We start from the raw sequence: 18,382 nt of genomic DNA on the forward strand, positions 1-18,382 counted from the left end.
TGCGCCTCAGCCAGTGCGTGTCTCTTTAAGAGTCAGAGTTGTGCTGGATGACTTGGTTCAGTGTAAATGAGTGATCCTCGGTGTGTGTCTCTTTAAGAGTCTTCGGGTGGCTTCTTGATATTAATAGAGCTGCTGTGTCTTCCTCCTCTGTGACGTAATGCTCCAGCCTACAGACACACACACACACACACACACACACACACACACACTGAGGTCCTGTCACAGCAAACCATGAGAACACCAACAAAAAAAACAAGCCCGTTAAACAGACAACTATAACATGAACATGGACAGAAATGCCAGGGGGATGCTGCACCAGCAGAGCCGAACTCAGTCACTGATCAGTCGCTATCAGCCTTAACTATCTCTCTTTCCCTCTCAGACCAAAGAGAGGAGAAAAAAAAAAAAGAAAAGAGAGAGACAGCCAAGACACAGTCACCCCGTCCGACATCATCAACAAACAAAAAGCCCACAAAGAGACGAACCAGCCAGCCAGCCAGCCACCATCTTAACAGGCTGCTGAAAGAGAGAAAACAGGCACATTTTGATCAACAGGTAAGCAGCAGCACGAGAAACACGCTGGCCGCACTAAACATGCAGCAAACAGCCTCGGTCTTCTTCTACTACTACTTGGTGCAGAGGCATCGTAAAAAGAAAAAAAAGAGAAAACGGTGGTAAAAATCCACCGGCGATGCATGATTGGAGTGGCAGACGGTGAGATGCATGCTCTGGGACGAGTGCGGGGATGATATTTTGTTCGTCTTGAGAGAGGAAGTGGTGGGATTGAGGAGGCAGAAATATCGCCGCGCTGCTAGCCGCCGCGGCGAGGAGTTTTACGACGGACAGCAGTCGCTTTGCGTCTTATGTAACTGACGGCCCGAGCAGCGTCGGTGAGGGAAAAGAGAGGATCCGCTGAATGAGAGGGAGGAATGAGACAGGGGAGAAAAAAGAAAAAGAGAAAGAGGAGAAAAAAAGGAAAAGAGCAGCATGGCAGTTCACATTTAGCTTAGGACACCCAAACGCAACACAAATACAAATTGGGGGGCTGCTGCCGGGGGGGACGACCACCGCTTTGATTTCACACTGAGTTTGGAGAAAACAACCGCCGCGGAGTGACTTAGCCGCCTCAAGTAGGTTTGTGATTTCTCTTCTTAAAGTTTTTTTTCCTCCTCTTCTCACGGTTTGCTGAGGTTCCGCGGCATCCTGATTGATTCGCTGGAAGCCGGTGACTCTCGGCTTGGCTACGTCGTAGCGCTTGTGTAACCACCATGTGATACTTTCCACTGATTTTCATTGATAACTTTTTTTCTGTCTTCCCATCACTAATCTTGACTTGCAAAAAACTTGATACTCAAGTTCAGATTGCTCGGAGTGACGCACGTCGCGCGGCGAGAGACAGGAAAAAAAAAGAGGCTTGGTGATGGACTCAAGCTGGCAAATGGAAGTTTATTGAGCTCAAACTGGTCCCGATCAAAGAGATTGTGCTTATCTGATGCTTTCCAGGCGTTCTGGCGCTGTTTTTTGCACCTCTCTCATTGTTTGCAAGCGCATGGTGGATGTGAACCCCCCCACCACCACCGCCAACACCACCACCACCACACACACTCCTCCCCTCCAAAACATCCTCTCTTATCAACTTTATTGAGCCCCAGCTACCGTTTATTTACGCATTTCTTGACTTATTTGTTGATGTTGTTGTTTGGTGAGGGATGCCGGGAAGCCTGAGTTGCATTTCCACTCAACTTTGAAAAAGTTTCCCCTCCCTCTGTAAGAGACTGTGATGTTCCTTTGAGATAAGGGAGCCGGGTAGGCATGACAACTCTGTGGGGAGAGCAGAGTATGTGAAGCCAGTACAATGAGGCACACACTGCAAGGAGGCTTTTTACACAGTCCTCCACCAGATCGCTCCAATTCTGCCCCCCCACAACACCCTCTTCTTCTCCTGCTTATGTGTGGACCGACTTTTATTCAGCAGATAACCTCAGCAGGTCTTTTTTCTTTTCTTTTCTTTTCTTTTTTTTTTTTTTTAAAGCAAAGCAGGCCCGAGAGATTTCGCCGCGACCTCACACTTTTCTTGCATTTCCTTGAACTTTTACTTTTTTTTTTTTTTATTAAGTAAGTAATTATTTATTTATTCACTGGATAACCTTGACTAACTTCAGCCTTGCCCAACAGTGTTTTAAATATAAAGAATGTCTGCCTGCATCGTTGGCCTCCCTGGCTGAAAAAACTTAAATTTCAAATCCTGTGTCTTGATCGCTCCCTTGAAATATCCTTTTAAAATTTTTTTCGAGAGGCCTAAAATTTTAGCTTCCACCTCCTACTCGAGAGTTTGGTCGTCTCGGCCACAACACAGGGGAACATTTCTGCGGATGCTTCTGTTCGGCTCATAAAACTGTGGTGATCGCTTCAGGACAAATACACATGATGTGTGGAACTTTTTAGGTTTGTTCACATTTATGTACTCCTGAAGTCTTTTTAAAGCTGAAGATTTGCACATTTTTTTACTTGGAAGATGGTCGGCGATGTGTTTTGGAGTGGTATGACACTTTAAATACTTTTGTACAGAAAGGCACAATTATTTTTTGGGGAAATTCGTGTAATCCTCTGAGCTTCTCCTGTGTGAACTGTATTTTCACATCTCCTTTTCAGGGTTTTCTGTGCGTAATAGTGACACATTTCCTTATAGTTCCACAAACTAAAGTGTTTTTTTTTTTTTTTAATTTTAAGTCACATGGACACCGTCTCATCAGGAGCTTGATCGTAGCGTCTTACAGCCACAATCCAGCCTGTTTTAAATAAGAAAATAACTTTTAATTTTCTTTTTAATTTGTTTTGCTCTGCTGCTGTTGAGTTTTTTTTGTCTATTTAAAGTTTTGCTTCGCACACTCCAGCCGTGGATACAGTCCGCTCTTAACAGCCCCCGAGAAAAACGAGACGACGGCCCCCGTCACACTTTTACAACTTTTAACAATGTTCTATAAAATTAGTAAAAAAACACTTGATCCACAAGTGTATCAATCTCACTTCATAACCTTTTCTTTTCTCGAAATTTCCACTCCCCCAACACTGGATATTATTATATCTTACAGCCTTGTTCGTAGCTGCTATTAAACGTCAAAACAGTTGACAACTTCCTAAAGTGAACCTCTGCTTGTAAAACTTATTCCCGTCTGTGTGTGAGACGGAGTGGGAGACAGCACAGCACTTTTTCCCCTGTGTGTGTGTGTGTGTGTGTGTGTGTGTGTGTGTGTGTGTGTGTGTGTGTGTACGCGCTATAGAGTCAGCCATGGCTTACTCATATGGCCACAATATGTGAAGTCTCTGTGGTGGAAGAGAGAAAGTTTTGGGAGAGCGAGAGAGAGAGAAACTGTGAGAGAGAGAGAGAGAGAGAGAGAGAGAGAGAGAGAGAGAACACATGGAGTGAGGGAAGTCAGAAATGTCCTGTTCAACTAGCTGGAATGTATCTCCTGTGTTTTATTGATGGTTTGATGTTCTGTAAGACATGAGGAACAACTGTAGTGATTTTGCGGGCTGCCATGCATTTGTCTTTGGTCGTTTGAAAGCAGTGCTGCGCTGCCAGGGAGAAGGGCCATTTCGAGGCGGATTGTAAAGGGAGACTTAAAGCTCCTCGGCCAGGCTTTTGGGGAGAAAATAGCAGTTATTCCACTGGTAGACAGTGTGATTGATTTTTGCTGCCGAGATGCGTCAGGACTTAAAGAGGTTGTCCAAACCTGACGGGACTGTGAATTTTACACGGTAAACCCAATAATCTTGTTTAAATTAGAGCCAAAACAGGGAGGATAAAATGTTATTAAGTTTGTGCAAGTTTCTAAAAGTTTTGACCAGAGACCTTGCGCCCGTTCTCCGTGCTGCGGCAGAAGTTTTGGGGTGAGGTGAAACGTTATTTGCGATCGACAAACTTCCTCTAAGTTATCTCTTTCTTAGTCCAAACAGACATGTGTTCTTCCTTAGAGCATCGCAGCCTGTTTAGTTTTGTTCTAATGGAAAGTGATTGACTGACTTCAACATGTCTTGCTTTGCCATAAACGTGTTTTGTGTTAAACGTGTTTAAAAAAAGAACTTTGAATTTCCAGCTCATCTGAAGGTTTTATTCTGTATAAATCAATCAAAGTAGTCCGTTCTGATTTCTGTTTGAATTGCTAAAGTGGTATTAACCAAAGGAAAAAAAAAAAAAAAAACAACCTTCATTCAGGGATGAGTTTTCCTTCTTTTAGCCTTTTGCTCTTGTGTATTTTGATGTGTCGGGATAATTAGACGTATAGGAAAGCCTCGCTCAAACAATCCATCATAAGTGTTCACAGCTGACTCTGAACATCTCCACCCGGCACCATCCAGCTCCCGTGCTGCTGAAGTCTGCATTTAGGCTCATTTCAGAGGACTTTTTTTTTTTTTTCTTAGCGTGAACACACATCTACTCTTCTTCATTTCTGATTTCTACTCCAATTTATTTATAATGGTGAACCGTTCTAACTCGCACTGTTTCCAATAAGCAGGAGAAGATAGCATCTATTAGAGCAATCAGTCGTTATTCATCTCAACCCCTGCCTGCAGTTCAGATAAAGGAAAACATCCATTTGTCATGGCGAGTTTATTTAAAGGAAAACTCCCCCCCAAAAAAAACTTTTTGCAAAGCTTCTGGCTTATAGTTTTGTAACTTGTTTTATTTGTTAATATGCAGTCGTCTGTTATACTCGTATCCCAAAGGCACAATCGTTTTTTCTTAACTGATTTTACTGTCCAGGCATATTGTTTTTGGGGGTTTTCATTGCTTTGTATTAGCTGCTTGTAATGCTGGGCGATGCAGGGACGCCAGCTTATTCTCCTATTGCATTTACTGGAAGTCAGTCTGGAAAAGAGTGTCTGCTAAATGCCCAAAATGTCATCCCCACTCTGTCTGTGGTTAGCGCAGTCTTGTTTAGGCTTGAGTTTGTCTCTAATGTCTCTGGTCTATTTTTCGACTTTTAAGTCCGTCTTTTAGATGGCCTGCGTCAGATAACGAGCACATGGTCTTAGTTTAGGGTGAAGACATTCTTTTTTTCCCTTCTTTTGTTTTTTTTTTTTTAAAGATTTTGAGAAATACGTATCTTAAATATGGGACGTTTTTCCCCCTTTTGATCTCGGGGAGTAAAAATCCTCCTGTCACGACACAGTGGAGGCTGATAAAGTGGCGCTTGGGTGAAATTAGACCCGTTGAAGGTGTCGACACAGCTCATGGCTGTAAAACGCCCTCCTATTACCCAAATATTTGTCATATTCAAACCACAAAAGTACATCCTGCTGCTTCGATATCAGTTATACATCCTGTATCTTACAGCAGAGAACTGATTTCCCAGCTTTGCTGAGTTTGTCAGTGGAGCCTCCTGGCTTTTTGTTCGGCTGAGCCTCGTCCTCATCAGGCTGATGCAGACCTTCAGTTATCAATCATGGCTCATGCGAGTTTTGACCTTGTGTGAAACGCTGCGGATGAGTTTTCTTCCAATTTTAATTAAGTGGTTTCTCCCATCGCGGCGCTGACGACCTGCCGTTCCAGCGCTGTGGTCGAATCGCGTCGCGTCGCATTTTTACTACGCAGCTGTGTTTTTGTTGAGTGCTCTCCGGGTTTCGACTTCGTCCCGCAGACGTCGAGCTGGAACTTTCCAGCTTCGGCCTCCACCTTTCTGCAGGTTATGTGACAGGTGATTTTCCCAGATTTAAAGGATTTTGCGAGAGAGCTCGAATGTTGAGGACCGTCTGCCATTTGGAAAAAGGAGTGTGGAGAGAATCTGCTTTTCCTGGAAGTCCGATCAGATCTGTGTGACTGCAGCAGACGTTCATGTGCTGTGAATGACTTCAGTGAATTCTGGGTTGTTTGTGCTAATTCTGCATTGTAAGATGAGAGCACACTGAGAACGTCAGCCAGCAGACTCCGAAAAGGCTGATTTCTGTGGCCTTCTTTCACTGGCATTTGCTGCATTAGTAGTCGGTAAACATTTTCTATTCAAATGTGTCACATTTCAAAATGGCATAAAAACGAAGGCAGAGTCAGTTTGTCAAAAAAAAGTAAATCAGTAAAAACATTCAAATAGAGTCCGAGATGTAATTGAACTGAGTTGTTTGCCTGTTTTTGTCGTTCTTGCTCACAATCCACTTTCACCTGTCACATCGGCGCTGCACAGAGGTATACTTATCTCTCCGTATTTCTCCCTTCATTTACAGTTAATGCCCAGTGGAAACAAAAACAATTGGAAAGTGACTTGAAAATGGTCGAGAGCAAGATAATCTGTCAGAGTAAACGGACAGCGCAAATTTGGTTTTGCCCAAGTTTATATTTTTTGTTTGGTTTCGGAGTGTGTACCTGTCGGCGCGAGACGTCTTCTCAATCTTTCAGAGGCGACTCGGAGATAAGGATGACAGGAAGTGTTTTAACCAACAAAAAAAAAAAAAGAAAAAAAAGAGAGAGACATTTACAGAGGAACTTTTTCTCCACACTCTCCTTTCAGATTAGTTCCAACACTATGAACTGATGTGTATAAACACAAGGTGGGCTTTTCATCATGCAGACATGAGTAATTACAAAGAGATGAATTGAAGAAAAACCCCACTGCATTTGACTCAGTTTGGCATTTTTCTAGAATGCGGGACCTTCTCTTTTGATTTTCCAAATGCATACATGCACACTCAAATGCCTGTGGTTCCAATTGAAGTGCAAGTGCAGTTGCAAAAAAATGTATACACTCATTGTATTTGTAGTAACAAAATAAACAGTGCAGGCCTGTAGGGTTGGGTTAAAGCTTCAGTGTGTTTCTATACTGTCGTCTGAAGTGTTCCCGGCTCCGCCTGTGATTTCTTACTGTATTCATGCGGCACCAAGCGAAAATTAACTACGGAAAATGTGAGCGTGGCATAAAGTGGCATGAATTTGAATATAATTTATGTTGCGTGCGTCTTTGTGTCGAAGGCTGTGCAAAACGCAGATGGAGAGAGGACCAAAAAGCATTTTCCTCAAGAGCTGTATGCCTAATTCAGTGAGACTTTTCTCAAGTACAAGTGTCATCTTTCTTTCTTTGAATAAAAAAAAAAAAAAAAAAAAAGAAGTAAACTTCTTGGGTAAGAGTTGTCTCTTTTCAAAGAGACAATGTAAGAACTCTCGTGATTATATGCAGGTAGGAAAAATGGCACTTCCTCTTATTTCATAGTGGGAAATTGTCAGATCAATCATGCGCCGCTTTCCAGCGTTTAAGATTTGTTTTCCTGTCAACTTGTTGTGTGTGCGCTGCAGATTACAGCCACGGCATCAGCACTCGTTTGGGCCGCGGCTAGCAGAATCTGAGTTATGAGCCGTTGGCGTGGTAATGATTTAAGTATTTCTAATGTTTTTCATCTGTTTCCAGGTAGCTGCTCGACACCGGTGCGCGTTTTCTCGGGCTTAGCATGCCGTGCAGGTTAACATCCACCTCTAGACAGCTCTGCTCTGCTGATAAGCGCGGATCAGTTGTTGCTCGAGGTTGGATCTCACTCATTCGCTGCACAGTTGTGACTCAGTGATTGTTTATTTCTGAACTGGAGGTAAACTGTCTGCACAGTCAAACCGAGACGAGATCCTGCTCTCGCACACACTTTGGGTTTCTTTGCTGACAAATTTGTTGCATTCTCTCTGTCTGCCTTTATTTTTAAGTGCTCCCTCTCTTATTTTTTTACTGTAATGCATAACAGAGATGACTGTTAGTCCTATGTATGGTTGCTCATGCTGTAATCACTGTCAAAACACACCATCCAGATTGTATTTAGCTTTTGTTTTTAGAGTAAATACTCGCTGACATTTGTTTGCTGTCGCGCGCTTTCTCAGTCACAATAACGTTTCTGTTTAGAGGTTGATGTGGCTCACTTTCTCTGAGCAATTGTGCATTTCGCCCGGTGCTTGTCCCACAGTTGCACAGCATTACTGCTAGGTAATGAACTCTTTATTTCATGGATGGCTGTTTTCGTGTGTGAGGAATGCTCCGAGCTGTGAGTGCTTGTACATGCGCTCACAATATTAAACCTGTCAACTTAGAAAAAAAGAGTTTGTGTTTTTAGGAAAGTGTTTTCGGAGTGTGATATAGCGTGAAACATAGGGCAATTTGTGTCATTTCAAAAAGTCAAAGGCCGAGGTATTACTTTATACAACTTGATGACAGAGGCTTATTTTTGCTGCTTTTGAGACGGCAAAGCTGACCCTCCTCTCTCTTTCTTTCTCTCTCTCCCTCTCATATACACACACATATTCATGCGCGTGCACGTGCAGCCCCATTAGTATTGTAGTCTGGGATCAGGGTAAAACATCTGGTGGCCGAGTAACTTTTCAAAGTAGTCTTTGTCCTCCCTCTGTGTACATGCATGTGTCCTTCACAGCGAGCTTTTCCACCGTTTCTCTGCATGTGTGTTGCAAGCTGCAGACTTTTTATGGCGTCCTGTCATATTAAAGCTACGATTGAATCAACAAACATGCACAATGTTTTTTTTTTTCGCTGAAGCAAGTAGCCAAAACCTTCCAGAGACATTTTTCTGTGTGCCTTTGGTCGTTAGGAGCTCAAAAAGTTAAAAGATAAGAAACTGCAGATTTAGAGTGGAACCATTGAATTTATTTCATGAATTACTGGTCTGGCCTGTGATTTAAGTTAATTAGCCCTGGGTGGATGCTTTGGAACGGAAGGGAAGCTGCAGAAAGCGTGAGGAGACATGACACCGTTTTCTCTGGCCCGGTTTGAGATTTTTTTTTTTGGTTGACTTTGAAAGAGCCAGCGAAACGCGGGGAGCCGCAGCCGGCCGCCTCACCTGTTCTCTGCAGGACGGGTTTGCGTTTTTTTGGTTTTTCTGACACTGTAAAATTATCCTGCAGTAGTAGCTTGGGGCCTGAGGGGGTACAGCCCTGCAGACGGTTTGAGCTGATGCCCGCAGGGCTTCTCTTCAAACCACATAAACTTTCAAAAAGCCGGGACTCATCTTCTCTTACAGCAGTAAAGAGTGCTTAATAGGCACATTTAAAGGTGTGCCATCTCGTTCGGGTGCAAGAACTTTAGCGTGTGTGTTATAAATAATGCAGAGGGCTGACTTTAAATAAAACAGTTGACTTTGGGCAGGAAGCCACAACCTGTTCAGGTTCACGTGGAACATTTTCTCTCTGTTGCATTTCATTGGTGCTGCTCCATACGCAGCGTAGTGCCAGTGATTCTGTTGCATTGATGGCTCCTTTTTTTGTTTTTTTTGTGTTTTTTTTGTTTTCCTTTTTGGCCGCCGTGAATGGTGATAGAATCACATTTGGAGGCCTTCAGTTCTGTGTTGGGCTGCACTGACCAGACTAACTCGGTGGGTAGTTTCAGAGGAAAACTTAGCAGCAAGACTGATTGAAAAAAACAGTTTTTAGTCTGTGGCAAGAAGGAGTTAGAAAACCGGAGTATCTGAGAAACTCCAGGCAAGCACAGGGAGAACGTGCAAGCTCATCACAGAAAGGCTTCCCGCGAGTCTGGGCTCGAACCGCGGTGTTTTAGATTCATTGCAGTGATCATTATTTGTTGGATTGATTCTCATGTTGCAAGAAGTTTCTGTTTGTGCAGCAGTTCTGTGAAGACAAAAAGAAACTTTTTAATTCTGCGTCGTTCTCAGATTTCTTTTCAGTAGTTTTTTTTGTAATTATTGTCTTCATGTTATAGCACTTTTTATTTTTACTTCTCTGCTTCTTGATGAAGAAAGCAGGCTGTCTCAGCACTGAAATGTTCTGTTGCAAATAATGTTGCTGTAATTCTGTGTGCTCAGGCTTGAATTGTGGCTTTAAGAATGCCTGCGCTTATTTTTAGGTAAACCAAATTGGTTATGTTCTTTTGTGATGGTGAGGAGAAAGGTGTGTTTATTTTGTGTCCAAAACCGGTTTGTGCCGTGTGAACAAGCGGAGGAGTTGCTTTGTGTGGATAAATAATTTTTCTGATACTCGACTTTTCCTATTTTCAAAAGAGCTTTTGCTGGAAACACTGATTTAAAACTGAGTTTACCGGTCCAATGCGTCCCTTTTATGTTTTCTGATAAGTAATATTTGCCATTGTATTGTTTTTGTTTTCTCTAAAACAGGGAAAAAAAAGAAAACCTTCCATTGGCTGATAAGTGTGTGGCAGTGTGTTTTTGAAGTGTCCACAGTGTGTGAAGAAGTGGATGTGTTGGATGGATGGGCGATGGAAGGGAGAGAGGGAGGGAGGGACGTGGCTCTTCTTTTTTTTTTTTTTTTTTTTTTTTTTTTGAAATGGAAATGAAGGGGGCACACATCTGGGGGTCTTTGAGACTTTTGTGGAGGGAGACGGAGAGGTGGGTGTCAGAGGCCCACAGTCAGAAGTGTGTGTGTGTGGAGAGGAGGCAAGGTTGGGGGTGTGGGGCTCAAGGAAGAACGGACAGAAAGAGGGAAGAGAGCAGTGCCGTTTTGTCGCTGTCGGATAGAAGAGATCGGAAAAGAACGATTAAAAAAAAAAAAAAAAAAAAGTTCAGTCAGTGTTGGACTGGATGGAGCTCCTCGGTTTTCAGATTTCGATCCTCCATCGTGGCCTCGGCGGAGATTCAAGAAGCTCTGAAAGATATGCGCACCCAGGGAAAGTATGTCTAATGTGGAACAACAATGGGGTGAAAAAAAAAAAAAAAAGAAATGGAAGGATGTAGGGATGAATAAAAGGATGGACAGAGGGACAGCTGAGAGAGCGATGGGGAGTTCATTTGCATAGACAGGAGGAGGAAGAGGACGGGGGCGAGAAAAGGGGCAGGAGATCACTCGGTGTGGTTGAAAACTTTACGGCTGACAGTTAAATTTACTTCAGGCCTGTGTGTTTGTGTGTGCGTGCCTGACGGAGTTAAGTGTGTGTGTGTTGCAGTGGGTGGAATAGCACAGCGGGGGGCATGGCGTTTGTTCTGAAACATGGCTTTTGGGCTTTTTAGTGCTTCACACACAAGTTGTCCTCTCCCCTTTCTTTACAGGCTGATTTCATCAAGTTGTGAGAATCTCTCTCTCTCTCTCTCTCTCTCTCTCTCTCTCTCTCTCTCTCTCTCTCTCTCTCTCTCATTATCTGTAGCTTTCTTTTTCTCTTTCTCTCTCTTTCTCTTGGTCGAGCCTCAGTCACTTAAATGGACTTTCTATCCCTTATAAAAATGCCTGTTTAGCATCCAAACTACCCTGTTTGGGAGGTGGTTTGCAAAATCAGGACCTGCAACTTTTGCAATCCTTTCAGATGGTCACTCCCTCCTCCGCTTCATGCTCTTTGAGTTCATAATTGTCACCATGCAAAGCCCTAGAAAGGCGTGTTTCTGTCTGAGATACAGGCTTCATTCCACTTGCCCTTTCCTGATGTAAGTACGTCTTTTGCTCTGTAATGCTTCAGCTTTACGGACAGGATCGAAGCGCCACTTGGGTTTGTTGTTTTCAAATAATTATCATGTCTCCGGGGGGAGTTTTGCAAGGTGTGAAGTAGGAAAACACAGGATTTATTTCAGCAGGTTCTCAAAGGAGCTTCACATTTGAAGTCATGTCATGGAGGGTGAGATAAAGCAAAGTGTTTTCTGTTGGTGTTTTTTCTGATATATTCAGCTTGTAATCCAGGAATATTGGAGTATAGACTGACAAGTACATTCATAAGCTTTACTTATGAGGCTTTAAAGCAGAGAATCTGAGCGCACACTCCTGAATAATCCTTTAGGAAGCAGCCGTGACAATGTTCAGTTTTTGCTGGGAAAAAAAAGGAGCAAAGAGGGTGAAGAAAACCCAGCTGGCGGAGTGAAAAAGTGACAGATCTCGGCGGATAAGTTAGGAGCAGTGGTGAAAAAAGTGAAACACCAAACTTCGGAGCACCGCGGTGTTGTTCAAACTCACTGGAGGTCATCTCGCCAATGTGTCGAATAACAGCCGTGTAGCCTACGTACAGTATATCATCGTCGTTCCCAGAATGTTTTTCAAATGACAGAGAAAGTCTCTGTGAGCAGTTTTAATCTTTGCACAATACCTGGAGCTGCAACCTCACCGCTGCACTGACTTGCTGTGTGTGCACGGACTTGTCATGCTTTGACTGACAAAAGCCAAATTAAACTGCCAGACAGCTCTTCCCCTTAAGGTGGAAACAGCCGCATGCTGGCTGTTCACCTTGCTCTGTCTTCGAAGTTGGCTGAATTGATTGAATATTTGTGAAAACAACTATCAAAACGTAATTTTTTTTTACTTTTAACAATGTCTTAAACAATAATAATATTGTCTTTGTAAGGAATGACCAGCTTTTACTGTTTGTCTAAACCTTCACATATCAACTGTTCCTCACTGGAAACCTAACCTGCCTGCATTCAAGGGAAAGTCAAAGCTACTTAAGCGTTCAATCGCCAGCCTCTGTTTTAGAGAGTGACAGAATAATGGCATCAAAAGAAAAGGTAATGCCTGTTGGGCAATGCCAGTTTCTTTGATGGAGACACTCTGGATCATTAAAAAAAAACCCAAATGTTTTCATTGCTAGAAAAGAAAGTACAGTGCATCACTGTTAAAGCATGATTATAGTTGGCTTTGAATTTTAGATGAAAGTCCAGATTTTGAATGGAGCGCAGCAGAACATTGACATCACGAGGGGGGGCCCCAAAACCTCCCAGCCTCGCTTCCCGATAGTATTTAAGGGATGGCGGTGGGGGGTGGTGGGGGGGGTTTGCTGCTTCACTTGGCCAGCGTGCAGATAGAAAGGCTCTGGAAAGGAATATAATGTCAACATTGTGGCTTGAAAATGTTCCATTGTGTGTATGTGTGTCTTAAGTTTGTCCAGACATTTTTCCTGTCGAGCCGGCTGCTTGCAGGAAACATCCGATTCTCCAGGAGTGGAAATTGTGTGTGTGTGTACGTGTGCGTGTGCTTGTGTACATAAGAGAAAGTTGCGTTGTGCAGCCAGTGTGTGTGTGTGTGTGTGTGTGTGTGTGTGTGTGTGTGTGTGTGTGTGTGTGTGTCGTCGAGTGTTTCGGTCTCTTTTCGTCCGTGGATGTGTGTGACTGACGTAATGTTTGAGCTTACGCAGACAGAGGCAGACCGAATCGGGGCATACGTACACACGCGCACAAGTGTGTATGTGTAAAATCATCAAATATCTGGCAGACTGGGGCAGGTTGGTACTGTGTGTGTGTGTGTGTGTGTCTTTCTGGCAGAGCTGCAGTTTGTTTTCCGTGTTTTTTTGGGGGGGGGAAAAAAGACAGCGAAGCTAGAGTCAACAATCAACATGTTGATTTATGCAGCTACTAGTTCCTTCCATTACGCCTACAACTACCACTGAAGCCCAGTTTGTTCTCCATTATTTTTGATGTATGGGAGTCTCAGCCGTGGAGAGCAAGGTCAGAATCAACAGTCCCGCGTTGATTTATGCAGCTCCCGGTTTCCTGCTACTATCGTACATCAAGGCGGGACGTTAACACAACCACAAGGCAAAAACTGATACTTTCTTGTCTGGGGTTGGTCTACCAAACATTGACAATCACCTCTGAGTTTTCTGACATATTATAACCAATTAACAAATTCAAAGACTTAACATTGCATAGTTCACAGTCTCTGCACACTTTAATCCATACTTTAGGGAAGACAATATAAAAGAACAAAGTTCTCAGAACACAAAATAACCTTTAACAGTGAAGGGATTTAAAGAGACAGGCTCCTAAAGTTACTTCATGCCAATCCGGCTGTCTTGCCCTGGCGTCTGATATACCAACGCCTTTTGAAAAAAGGCTTAAAATAGTCTCTAAAAGACGAAGAGAATGTCCTCAGAAAAAACCACTGACCACATTTACACAAAAGTGGCTGCTGTGAACCGTGCCTCGCCCCTCAGATCTCTTCCACTATAAAGCCTATATTCACACCCCACAGGAAGGCGTGCATTAATACCACGTCTCGTTTTGTTTATTTAGGCATTGACAAACCTAATTATGACGGAGGAGGCGTCTGTGTCACTCACATTCACGTGCGTTTGTGTCAGGGCAAACCTTAAAATCTCTGGGCGTTGCTTTTCGTCACGAATGGACCGATCACTCCCTTGTGCTTTATTCAGAATAGCTTAAAGATCCGGTTGGTCGGGGTTGTTTGATGATGCACACGGGGACGATGTGTCCCAAAACAAGCTTAATGTGTCAGAGTTGCCATTGGCTGCCATTGTCCCTCTTCACCAATGCACAAATAACATTTCTCCACCTTTCATATTAAAAGCTGAAACACGAGTTTCAATATTTTTATGTTTCAAATGGTAAAATACAGACAAAAGTGTTGTGCGAAAGGTCAGACTGTGTGTAAAGGCTGGGATATGCAGTCAGATTTTTATTGCGTCTTCAGTTGTTTTGAAAATGAGTTTTCATACTTTACACAAGGTCAGAAAATCCTGAAAACTGCCATCGGCAATCTGAAAGAATTTTTATTACTAATTTGTGAGAAATTCTTTTAGGTTGCCAATTACAGCACCTCTGTGTCAAAAGCAAACAAACTAACAAACCAATGCAATTGAATTTCTCGATCGATGAAGCTGAAGCCTCCGTGTTGCTTGAGCCATGGCTTGTGGTGTCGGCCATAATGGATATACATTTATGAAAAACTGGCAAAATAGTTGCTGGATAATTTTTGTAACGGAGCCATTACTTTGGTTTTAGTTGTGTGTTTGAGCAAAAAGTTTTTAGAATTCTCTGTGATGCTGTTTCCTCTTGGACATGGGGAGTTTTTTTCTTCTCCTGGGAGACATCAAATTAGGATTTTCCTGCTAGAGACTGGAAAGTGTTTCCACTTGACTGATGTATATTATTATAACTAGATTAATGTGAGAATAGCTTCCATTCTTTAGCGAATGTCAGGTCTGAATTCTACAAAAGCTGGGAAACTTTTTTTTTTCTGCAGTTATAGCCTACTTTCAACTCATCTATATCCACAGCGTACAAATTCCATGGATGGGTCACCGGCCCATCACAGGGCGAACACAGAGAGATGGACAGTTTAGGCTCACCCAGAAACCTGAAATGCATGGTTTTTGGACAGTGGGAGAGAAAACACGAGCACAAGAAGAAACCCCACACGTGCACAGGGAGGAAATGCAAACTCTCGCCACTACGCCACTGTGCAGCCTCAACATTCGAAACAATTCAACTCCTAACTTTGCTTTTAAGTTGTAGATATGATCGTTTGTGTTGGTCTCATCGTTTTAGTGTGCTTAGAAGTCCAGCAACAACAATACATGTCAGATGTTTTTGAATATTCCGAGAATTATGTCTTCAGAAGGAGGTTCTGAAAATGCATCTTCAGAAAAACTCCGGTCTGACTGTTGACAGTTGTTGCAAATGCTTTTAAGCTTTCAAAGAAGCTATTATTTTAACATGCACTATGTCTGTAAAAAGTTGTTTTTTTTTTTTTGCATGTTTCATAAGTCATTGATTAAATGTGGAGCTAAACTGCTGACTGCATGACTTCTAAAAAGACATGTACGCAAACTGTGTCTCTTTTCTTACATTGATCCAGGATAAAGTTTTATTAGCACTATGTAAGATCAGCGCTGCATTGGAAATCTCAAACATCAAAACTGACTAAATAATCTATTTCAGATGGAAGACTTGAAGCTGCATGTGAAACAATGTGCTCTCTGTGCTCTAATTGGTGGAACATGGAGCTAAACTGTGTCTACATAACTGAAAAAAAAGCCAGTAAGTCACATCAAAAAGGCTTTTCAAAGACAGTCATTTTGTTGGGGACAGAAGGGAGGAAAAAAAAAAATCACTGAAAGACAAGGAAGAAACAAGCGTAATTAGTTTGACCGCCGTGTCATTTGAACCGGCATTAGCAATAACAAATCAGAAAACAATAAAAGATGGGAACAAAGATACTTTTAGGGGCCTGTGTTCTACGGCAGGAAAGACTGAATATGTATTTGAGTAACGTGTGTGTGTGTGTGTGTGTGAACGGATATGTGTAGCTGTCATTGTGCACATGCTGTCAGTGTGTGTGTTTGTACTTGAGGCAGCCGTGTGTGCGTGTGCGTGCGCGTGCACGTGCGCGCATGAGCGAGTAAAGAGTGGGTGTGAGTGGGTATTTGTGTGTAATCATGTACGTCAGGCCGTCATGAATGGTGTGTTTGAGACAGAGCGGAGTGTGGAGTTCCTCAGGCTGGACCAAATTGGAAACAGAAAAACAAACATTCCCTAGGAACCCCCCGCTCTCCAGCCTCCCCCAGGGTGCTCCTCCTCCTCCTCCTCCTCCTCCTCCGCCTCCCCCTCATCTGCTGGCTAGTGGTGCAGTCCGACCTGTCTGGGACAATGTAACGGTCTATAGTCGCGCCGGACCACACACACACACACACACACACACACACACACTCATTGGTGGAGGGGGGAATGGAGGTGGAGTGTGTGTGTGGGGGGGTTTCAGCCATAATGACAGTTGGAAAAACAGACAGAAGAATCATAGAAATATGACAGAGAGCTGAGTGATGGATTGATGGGAAAGACAGAGGCACGGAAGGGGAAACTGAGACCGAGTGTTTGGAGTTGATTGACGTGAGACGTGGAAGCAGGAGTTACACTCGTGGGGAGAATTTATTCATTTATTTATTTATTTATTTTTTTTTGAAATAATGAAAAAAACTCATGAAGAAGAATACAGACAAAAATAAATAAAACAAAGACACTGATTGAGTAAATGAGTAAACACAATCTGGTATGAGTCAGCCCTCTGCATGGAAATAAAGCATATTTAGAGTCGGACTTGCTCCTTAATAAAGGAAACTTTTCTCTCCATTTTAGCTATTGTGAGTACAAATCCGCATTTCTTTAGTTTTTTTTTTTTTCCTCTCAGCTCAAAAGTTAAAAGACATGAAGTACTCGATCATATAATAAGTGCTTTGTTTTTTCTTTCTATTTGCTTTATTTATTTACCTGAGAACTGCCATGCACATGCTTACCAGGACATCAACATCGCCTTTTAAGTTTTTATTTTCAAAAATATGTTTTTATCTTTAGGAGCGTATCTGTTTTGAGATGGGAGGGCCTTTAAAATGACTCACAATTTCAGTAATGACTCATAATGTGCTGAGCTTCTCAAGCCAGCTGTTATTTTCTTTTAAACCAGCGCATATCCCTTTCCAGATAATGACCCACTGTGGTTCTGGTGTGTTAATTTTCTATCTATAGTGCAAACACTGTCAGGCCGACACGTGGAAGTGGTCAGGGCCACAGTGAACTAGGTAAACCACTCAACAGGTATCCTTGTATTTAAGAAAAGGAAAAAAAAAAAAAAAAAAAACCCTCCTCCCACATCTCGTTCAGCCTTCTTGCTGTAGTGCTTATTGAATCATGTTCAGACTGCAGGGCAGCAGACTCTCGTGCATGCGAGGAAGTTTGGAGACTTGTGTTTTATCCTGTTGCTACACACCTACATGCGCACACAGCAGCCAAGACTGACCCAAGGAAACTGGCTGAGGATAAATACAGCCTCAGATTTAGATTTGTGGTAAGAAGGAGAGAGAGAGAGAGAGAGTCAGGGTGGAAGGAAAGAGGTGGCAGAGAGGGAGAGAGAGGAGTGGTACAGACACAGAGGGTGGGGTGATTTTTGTGGTTGGGGCAACAAAAGGGGGGAACTGAGAACGGGAGAGTCTGACTTTTAACTGGAGAATCACAGAATTAAAAAAAAAGAAAAGAAATCCAGTTGTAAGTGGTCGCAGCCCACGGGGCTTTTGATATGTGATCATTTATTATATTAATTCCTGGAAATGGTGATTGCCTCGTTCTGATTCGTTAAGCAATCAATATTGAAATTGAGCGAGTAATACTTGAAGAAGAAGAATAAAGAGAAGTGAGGAGACGGATTATGTTGCCGCAGAATGCTACCGCAGGCTGAGTGTTTGCTCGTTTAATTTAATTTGCTGCGCTTATTACTGGTGGCTTTTTTTTTTCTTTATCTCAAATCAGCATGCTTTGCTTGACACTTAAATTTTTTTTAATCTTACCTGATTCTGCTTGTTTTGTTTTCCCCGCTTCTGTAGTGCTCATAAAAATACATCCAAGACAGATAATGCATCATGATTTTTAATTGTTGAGTTCAGAAAGAAGACAGTCAATCCTTCAGGAGATTTTGTGAAAAGATTTATGTTTTTACTGATTCTTGATATTGAGCAAAGAGCAATTGCTTTCTAATAACTTTCACATGTTGAAAGTTATGCCAGCTGTCAAATCTGGTGATAGAACACTACTGGTGCAATTACCGACTGTCTTGAGTCTCAGCAGAGCTTTAGTATCTTCCCCCCCTTCCCCTTATTGTGCACCTTTGATCACTCAGTCAACGTGGACGTCTACAGTCCGGACAAATCTGCTTTCCGTAAACGCAAAGAAAAAAAAA

At 42.7% G+C, this 18,382-nt stretch overlaps 1 protein-coding gene across 4 annotated transcripts in view; it reads left to right on the top strand.

The window, feature by feature from the left end:
- The first annotated feature begins 244 nt into the window (after positions 1-244).
- The window catches only part of trps1 (trichorhinophalangeal syndrome I), a 109,123-nt gene continuing 90,985 nt past the window's right edge, over positions 245-18,382 (top strand). For 2 of the 4 annotated variants that reach the window (XM_030120302.1, XM_030120305.1), the window contains exon 1: positions 615-1,134. The gene's annotated coding sequence lies outside the window, so the exon portion shown is untranslated. Of the gene's footprint in view, positions 556-614; positions 1,135-18,382 lie in introns of those variants that run through there. The other 2 variants (XM_030120303.1, XM_030120304.1) reach the window with 2 other exon arrangements.

The sequence above is a fragment of the Salarias fasciatus genome, chromosome 22 (genome assembly GCF_902148845.1).
Source record: "Salarias fasciatus chromosome 22, fSalaFa1.1, whole genome shotgun sequence".
Taxonomy (NCBI): Eukaryota; Metazoa; Chordata; class Actinopteri; order Blenniiformes; family Blenniidae; genus Salarias; species Salarias fasciatus.